Source organism: Oryx dammah, unplaced genomic scaffold, assembly GCF_014754425.2.
Source record: "Oryx dammah isolate SB20612 unplaced genomic scaffold, SCBI_Odam_1.1 HiC_scaffold_8, whole genome shotgun sequence".
In the NCBI taxonomy this organism is placed as follows: domain Eukaryota; kingdom Metazoa; phylum Chordata; class Mammalia; order Artiodactyla; family Bovidae; genus Oryx; species Oryx dammah.
Window position 1 is genome coordinate 6,859,579 of NW_024070192.1, and position 9,477 is coordinate 6,869,055.

The following is a 9,477-nucleotide window of genomic DNA, read 5'->3' on the forward strand; positions in this document are numbered from 1 at the left end:
AGGAGATGGCAACCCACTTCAGTATTCTTGCATGGAGAATTCCATGGACAGAGGAGATTGGCAGGCTACAGTCTATGGAATTGCAATATTCAAACACAACTTAGCAACTAAAACCAAACACCAGGTCTTAGTTGCAGCATGTGGGAACCTGCATCGTAAGTGTGGAATCTTAGCCACTGGACCACCAGAGAAGTCCCTGATCCCAGGTCTTCTATTGCCATCACACATCTTCCCAGGCTTATAGGATGGCAGAACCATCAAAGAGGAACATGTCATGTTAAACTTATACTCAGTAAAATGTGGGGGACTCCAATAATCAAATGGTTGTTTAGTTGTTAGCTTCAAGGTGACAAGTGGGTCCTACAATATCATCCCCCCCTTCTAAAGTTCTGCTAAATTACAAAAATCACCTTCAGGCAAAGGAGGAACTCTATAGAAAGTAGTTACATGTATTCAAACATGTGAACAATACATGTTCCAATGACAAACTGGAATTCTGTGAGCTGAGCCTAAGGCAATCTACTAAAACTGAATACTGAGAGTCTCTGCAACTTCCAGGGGAAACAAATTATGAAAAAAACAGTAATTTCCCAACATTCCCTCTATCATTTTCATAGGAATGGGAAGTTTGGTGGGAGGCTGTGCACTGGCAAAGGGTGCTTTGGGGAGAGAAAGTACATGGAGTAGTGTATACATGGAAAAACTGCTAAACATTAATTGAGTGATTACTATGTGGGGATTCTGTGCTAAGCCTTTAATCCTCACAAAGCCTGTAATATTATTATTCCCATTTTGCAGGTGAAGAAACTGAGACAAAGAAAGTTCAGGTGACTTGGTCACCTAGCTTGAAGTGGTAGATCCAGTAGACCTGAGACTTTCTGACTCAGAGCCCAGACTGAGTTTGATTACTGCAGGATTGCATCCAGGCCCCAGTGGAAGGCCTCAGAGAGATGAAAATGTGCAGAAAAAAACTCCCAGAATAGTGGTGGGAGCACAAGTCAAGTTGTTTTAACTTATTTTTATATATAAAATTTATTTTTGGCTGTGCTGGGTCTTTGCTGCTGCACGAGCTTTCCTCTAGTTGCAGAGAGCAGGGGCTACTCTCTAGTTGCAGAGAGCACAGGCTTCTTGTTGCAGTAGCTTCTCTTGTGGAGCACTAACTCTAGGGTGCGCGGGCTTCAGTAGCTACAGCATGTGGCTCAGTAGTTGTGGCACACGGGCTCAGTTGCTTTGCGGCATGTGGCATCTTCCTGACCTCGGGATCGAAACTGTTATCTCCTACACTGGCAGGAGGATTCTTTCCCCTGAGCCACCTGGGAAGCCCCAGGAATAATGAGTATTCAATTCCTGAATACTGCAGGAAATCTGAAGACAGCATCACAGAATCTCTCATGGAAACCTTCCGGCTTTCTACTCTTGGATCATGGCAAAGAAGATGGGACCCAAGCTTGCATCAGCAGTCAAAGCTAAGAAGCTGGTACATTTCACTTTAAATGTATCAGTTGGGGTATTAAATGTAGGGAAATATTGTTCCATTTCACAGTACAATCACTGAAATTTTTTTTATTATAGTTAATTTACAATGTTATGTTAGTTTCAAGTATACAGCAAAATGATTCAGTTATATATGTCTTTTTTAGATTCTCTTCTGTTATAGGTTATTACAAGGTAATGAGTATAGTTCTCTGTGCTATATAGTAGGTCCTTATTGCTTACCTATTTTATACATATTAGTGTGTATGCATGCATTAGTGTATATATGTTAATCCAAAACTCCTGGTTTGTTCCCCCTCCTTGCTATCCCCTTTGTTAACCATAAGTTTGTTTTCTATGTCTGTGAGTCTATTTCTGTTTTGTAAGTTCAATTTGTATCAGTTTTTTAGATTCCACATGTAAGTGACAGGCTTCCTTGGTGGCTCAGACAGTAAAGAATATGCCTGATATACTTGTCTTTCTCTGACTTAATATGATAATCTCTAGATAAATCCATATTGCTGCAAATGGCATTATTTCACTATTTTTTATAGCTGAGTAATATTGCATCACTGAACATCAATATTTACATTGCACAAACCTAACTTAATGAATGGTCCTGTAAGTTTTTTGAGGGCAGGTATTGTCACTTTTCAATTTCATAGTCTCTGCAAATAACAAGTTCCTGAGAGCAAGTGATTGATAAATGTTCACTGACTTATTTTTGCAATAGTAACAGAGTACTTGGCATGAGAATACCAAAAATGCTTAATTTAGGATTCCTGTCAGGTATTCTCGGAGAAGCCAATGGCACCCACTCCAGTACTCTTTCCTGGAAAATCCCATGGACAGAGGAGCCTGGAAAGCTGCAGTCCATGGGGTCGTTGAGGGTCGGACACGACTGAGCGACTTCACTTCCACTTTTCACTTTCATGCATTAGAGAAGGAAATGGCAACCCAGTCCAGTGTTCTTGCCTGGAGAATCCCAGGGACAGAGGAGCCTGGTGGGCTGCCGTCTGTGGGGTCGCCCAGAGTGGGACACGACTGGAGCGACTTGCAGTCAGGAATTCTATCAGGAACGCGATCTCTACGCTGCTATGACGACTTCCGGTTCTTCTCATCCTGTGAAATGCTCCAGTCTTACTCCTCTGTCCATTACTGGATTCAGGAAGGCCCTGTTGTGTTTCATAAGATGAACAGAAACGAACTGAACAAAGTTCATATTTTGCAATTGTGCCAAATATAGATAATAGCTGTACTCTTCAAGCTCCTGTCTGTGACTGATTACTCTCACCCTAAGGTAGGGAAGGCAGAGTTGGAAGGATGGTTCTCAAGGATGGTCCCTTGGGCAACATCACTTGGGAACTTGTTAGAAGTACAAATTCGAATAGATTCTGGGCCCTAGCCCAGACTTACTGTGCTAGAAGTTCTGGGGAAAGAGTCCAAGAATCAGTGGCTTAGAAAGCCTTCTAGATAATTCTGAAGTTTACTAAAGTTTGAGAACCACAGGGCTAGAGCAGCTTTAACTCCATTTCTCAATTGAAGTCTTATGTACATTAGTATGGCTATAAAGATGCTTGCTCCTTAGAAGAAAAGTTATGACCAACCTAGACAGCATATTAAAAAGCAGAGACGTTACTTTGCCAACAAAGGTCCATCTAGTTAAAGCTATGGTTTTTCCAGTAGTCATGTATGGATGTGAGAGTTGGACTATAAAGAAAGCTGAGCACCCAAGAATTGATGCTTTTGAACTGTGGTGTTGGAGAAGACTTTTGAGAGTCCCTTGGACTGCAGGGAGATCCAACCAGACCATCCTAAAGGAAATCAGTCCCGATTATTCGTTGGAAGAACTGATGCTAAAGCTGAAACTCCAACACTTTGGCCACCTGATGCAAAGAACTGACTCATTTGAAAAGACCCTGACACTGGGAAAGATTGAAGGCAGGAGAAGGGGATGACAGAGGAGATGGTTGGATGGCATCACCAACTCAATGGACAGGAGTTTGAGTAAACTCTGGGAGTTGGCGATGGACAGGGAGGCCTGGCGTGCTGCAGTCCATGGGGTTGCAAAGAGTCAGACCAAATGAGTGACTGAACTGAAATGATGGCTATAAAACAGGTTTTTTACAAAATGGCCTTATTCATGTATGTGTGCATATATATCTATATTTGTATTTAAAACATTTATCAGTAAAATATTTTTTAAAGAATAAAAAATTTTAATTCACATTCCCATAAGGCAACACTTAATTTCCAATCCTTATCCACATGTAAATTTCTTCATATAATTGTAGGAAGTTTTAATTTGGTCTTAAATTTAAAAAATTTTTAAATTATTTGGTAAACATGCTAAAAGATAACATTTTCTTTTTTCTTTTTTAAAAGCATTTATTTGGCTGTGTCCACTCTTAGTTGCAGCACACAGGATTTCTGACCTTCAATCTTCATTGTGGCAGGCAGGTTCTTTTTTTTTCAGTTGTGGCATGTGGGATCTAGTTCCCTGACCAGGGATCAAACCCCAGCCATGTGCATTAGCTTAGGGTTACCTGGACCACCCTATTTATTATTAATGGTTGTCTGAGGAGGCCTTGCAAGTAGCTGAGAAAGGCAAATAAGAAGTGAAAGGCAAAGGAGAAAAGGAAAGTATACCCATCTGAATGTAGAATTCCAAAGAAAAGCAAGGAGAGATTAAAAAAAAGCCTTCCTAAGTGAAGAATGCAAAGAAATAGAGGAAAACAATAGAATGGGAAAGACTAGAGATCTCTTCAAGAAAATTAGAGATACCAAGGGAACATTTCATGCAAAGATGGGCTTGATAAAGGACAGAAACAGTATGAACCTAACAGAAGCAGAAGATATTAAGAAGAGGTGGCAAGAATACACAGGAAGTGAAAAGTGAAAGTGAAAGTTGCTCAGTTGTGACGGACTCTGCAACTGTAGTCCATGGAATTCTCCAGGCCAGAATACTGGAGTGGGTAGCCTTTCCCTTCTCCAGGGGATCTTCCCAACTCAGGGAGCCAAGCCAGGTATTGCAGGCAGATTCTATACACTTGGGAAGCAGAAGAACTATACAAAAAAAATCTTAATGACCCACATAACCACGATAGTGTGATCACTCACCTAGAGCCAGACATTTTGGAGTGTGAAGTCAAGTGGGCCTTAGGAAGTATCACTATGAACAAAGCTAGAGGTGATGGAATTCCAGATGGGCTATTTCAAATCCTAGAAGATGATGCTGTTAAAGTGCTTCACTCAATATGCCAGCAAATTTGGAAAACAGCAGTGGCCGCAGGACTGGAAAAGGTCAGTTTTCATTCCAATCCCAAAGAAGGGCAGTGCCAAAGAATGTTCAAACCATGCACAACTGCACTCAATTCACATGCTATTTATTATTAAGTAGTCCCTATTTATTATTACTGATTTTTTTTTCAAAAAATTTAAAAAGTCTTTACAAAGTCGTGATTTTGTTACAATATTGATTCTATTTTATCTTTTGGTCCTTTTGCCAATGAGGCATGTGGGATCTTAGCTTCCCAACCAGGAATCAAACCTGCACACTCTGCATTGGAACATGAAGTCTTAGCCACTAGACCGCCAGGGAAACCCCCTATTTATTATCTTTTGGCTCTGCCTCAGGGCTTGTGGGTTATTAGCTCCTTGACCAGGGATTGAACCCAGGCCCTAGGCAATAAAATTGCACAGTTGTAACCACTGGACCACCAAAGAATTTCCAAGATAACTTTTTTCCAATTGCAAGAGTAATAATACACATTCTTATCAGTATATTTTTCTGCATAAATAGTGATAGCTTTTATTATTTTCTTTACAAAACTGAGAAAAATTTTAATTAAACTTTATTGTGGACTTCCCTGTGGGTTCAGTGGTTAAGAATCAGCCTGCAAAGGCAGAGGACAGGGGTTCCATCTTTGGTCAGGGAAGATACCACATGCTGAAGGGCAACTAAGCCCAGTTTCAGAAAGCTGAAAGCTGAGCCCATGCACCACAACTACTGAAGACTGGGGCGCTCTAGAGTCGGTGCTGTGCAACAAGAGAAACCTTGGCAAAGAGAAGTCTATGCAAGGCAACTATAATAGAGTAGCCCCCACTTGCCACAAAAGACCTAGGGCAGGAAAATATTAAATAAATACATACATAAAATAAATAAGACTTTACTGAATTTTATCTTTATAAACATTTGCTATAATTACCTTTTCCACACGTGCATGTGCTCAATTGTGTCATACTCTCTGCGACCCCATGGACTGTAGCCCGCCAGGCTCCTCTGTCCATGGGATTCTCCTGGCAAGAATACTGGAGTGGGTTGCCATTTCCTTCTCCAGGGGATCTTCCCGACCCTGGGAATGAATCGGGGTCTACCTGCACTGGCAGGCGGATTCTTTACCACCAAGCCACCTGGGAAGTCTTATCTGCTTCCTTTTAATTGCCTCTTAATGACTCCATAATCCTCTAACTGTGAGACATTTCTTACTTCCCCTTTTTTGGTAACTATTCAAATGTCTTGATTGTTTCCTGGAAGTGAATTTATGTGAGGAAAAAGGAGGACTTCCCTGGCGATCCAGTTGTTAACACTGTGCCTTCCAATGCAGGGGGTGCAGGTTTGATCCCTGATCAGGGAGCTGCAATTCTGCATGCCTTGCAGCCAAAACACCAAAACATAAAACAAAAGCAACGTTGTAACAAATTCAATGAAGAATTTTAAAACGGTTCACATAAAAAAAATGTTAACTTTTCCATGTTCTTATCAATCTTTGTAATTCTTCTGAATAGGTGACTATTTCACTGATATTAACTATACTTACTAAGCTGTTCCTCTCTTCCTGTGGTTGAATATCTATGCCAGTAGCTCTTAAAAGAGGTGATTTTGCCCCCGAGGGGACACTAGGAATATCTAGAGACTTTTTTTCCTCTTCCAGTTTTATTGAGATATAATTGACACAACAGCACTATACAGAATGACTTGACTTACATGTATCATGAAATGAGGACCCCAGTAGGTTTACTGAACATCTGTCATAAACATACAAAATTAAAGAAGTAGAAATTGTTTTCCTTGTGATGAGAACTCTTAGGATTTATTCTCATAACAACTTTCATATGTAACATACAGCAGTGTTAATTACATTTGTCATGTTGTATATTATATCCCTAGTACTTACTTTGGAGAAGGCAATGGCACCCCACTCCAGTACTCTTGCCTGGAAAATCCCATGGACGGAGGAGCCTGGAAGGCTGCAGTCCAGGGGGTTACTAAGTTGGACATGACTGAGTGACTTCACTTTCACTTTTTGCTTTCATGCACTGGAGAAGGAAATGGCAACCCACTCCAGTGTTCTTGCCTGGAGAATCCCAGGGATGGGGGAGCCTGGTGGGGTGCTGTCTATGGGATCACAAAGAGTTGGACATGACTGAAGTGACTTAGCAACTTAGCAAGTACTTACTTATAACTGGAATTTTGTATCTTTTGACTGTCTTCATCCAGTCCTCACACCTCCATCTTCTAGAGACTTTTTTGGTTGTCACAACTGTCAAGGGTATTATTGGGATCTACTGAATAGAGGTTAGAGATTCTGCTCAACAGCCTGCAGTGAACAGGACAGCTCTGTTTTGTCACTCAAGTTACTTTTTTTTCTCAGGTCTTCTTCTGAGGGTGTTTTTTCCTTCTGGTCTTTCATGTTTACCAGAATAATTTTTTTGGTTTTATATTGGAGAACAATAGATTAACGGCCTTCCCCTGGTGGCTAATTGGTAAAGACTCCACCTGCAATGCAGGAGATGCAAAAGATGTGGATTTGACTTTGGGTTGGGAAGATTCCCTTGAAGAAGGAAATGGCAACCCCCTCCAGTATTCATGCCTGGGAACTCCCTTGGACAGAGGTGCCTGGCGGGCTACAGTCCAGAGGGTCGAAAAGAGTTGGACATGACTGAGCAACTGTACACACACAGTTGATTAGCAATGTGTTACTTTCAGGTGTACAAAGTGATTCAGTAGCAAAGTGATTCAGTTATATGTATACATGTATCTATTCCTTTTCAAATTCTTTTCAGAATAATTTTTTTCTGGAGGAAATTAGACATTTCTATCAATGTCTTATTAAGCTTGGCTTTAACTTCACTTCTGATGCTTTAAAAACTTTCAATAGAGCAGCTATAATAGCCAGTTTTTAAAACATGATTTATCTGCTACTGAGAGTTTACATCTGGTAACTATCAGGCCTCTTTCATCCACTAGGAAATGGATATGACTTTGTAATTTCTCATAGCCACACCAATGGTGTAAAAAATGCTCAGATCAGAGAAACTTTGTGAAACATTTGGAAAATGCAGCAAGACATAGATGGTAGAACACTGTGGAATTTTGTGTGAAACTACATTAAATTTCATCCTATGGATGGCTGACTTCAGAGATACAGATTTGAGTAAAATTGTGATAACCACAGGATTTTTCTCCCTTTACTAAAAAGTGTATACCTCAAAAGAACAAACTATTGGGGTCACAGGGTTTTCCCAACATCCCAAGTCATCTTATTTCTACTATTCAAATAGGTCGTTGAGAATCATCTCAGTGAAGGAAGTGCTTCCCAAAGTAAATTACTGAAAATTTGTCTTTATTTTCATATCGAATTTATTTTCTAGATAATAAGAGCTGCTACATTTTCAGGCACCATTTCCAAAGGTTTAAGATATCGAATTAGCTCCAGCTTGTTTAAAAAAAAAAAAATGCGCTTATTTGGGAATTTAGAACCAGTAATATTCTCTTCTTTGTATGTCTGCTGCTGCTGCCGCTGCGGCTAAGTCGCTTCAGTCGTGTCCGACTCTGTGCGACCCCAGAGACCGCACCCCACCAGGCTCCCCCGTCCCTGGGATTCTCCAGGCAAGAACACTGGCGTGGGTTGCCATTTCCTTCTCCAATGCATGAAAGTGAAAAGTGAAAGTGAAGTCGCTCAGTCGTGTCCAACCCTCAGCGACCCCATGGACTGCAGCCTTCCAGGCTCCTCCGTCCATGGGATTTTCCAGGCAAGAGTGCTGGAGTGGGCTGCCATCGCCTTCTCCGTCTTGGTATGTCTATGCATTTGTAAACATGGCACTCACAAAATAAATAACTCCTTTAGGTCACCGAAGCACTTTTGAGGTTTTCCATAACAAGACCTGGGATTCGAATTCCCTGATTTGATTTTTTGTCCTGCTTTTCTTTGGTGAGATAACAAATCAGTTGTTCAGTCGCTAAGCTGCGTTCGACTCTTGCGACTCCATGAACTGTAGTCCGCCAGGCTCCTCTGTCCATGGGATTTTCCCAGGCAAGAGTATGAGAGGGTTGCCATTTTCTTCTGTAGGAGATCTTTCCCACCCAGGGATCGAACCCGCGTCTCGGTATTCTTGACCACTGAGCCACCTGGGAAGCCCATAACAAACCAGTATTTGTGTTCAACTGAGCCCAGGGGTCTCCGTTTCCTAGCTGTTTCAGCTGCATCGATCTCGTCCCCCTCACGCCTCTGGAGCCTTTTGGGGTAGGGGCTGGTGACGAATACCTTCGTACACAAGCCCGATGGACCAACGGGGCTCCTGCCATGGAAAAAGCAGCGGCGCCGACGACTGGAGCCTGCAGACCGACGCGCGGGAAGGAAACCCAGGCTCGCCAGAGGTGGTGAGCTCGCTCCCGCCGGGGCCAAACCGAGCGCTCGCCCTCGGTCGCGCACGCGCAGCCGCCTCCCCGCCGCTCCCGCCGTCTCCGGGGGGCCTTCTTTCCGCCCGGCTCAGCGGTGTCCGCGGCGGCGCCGGATCTGGCGAAAGCGGTCCCGTGAGGGCAGGCCGCCCCTGGCGCTGCCCTCCCCGTTCGTGTGGTCGAGACCAGAAGGAGGGGCGCGTGGGCAGCGCCGCAGAGCGGGTGGCCGAGGCTCTGAGGAGAAGGCCCCGCCGCGGCGGGCCTCTGGGCCTGCAGGCAGTGCGGGAGGCGCTCACGCGCGGGGTCCTCTCTCGCAGCCGGCC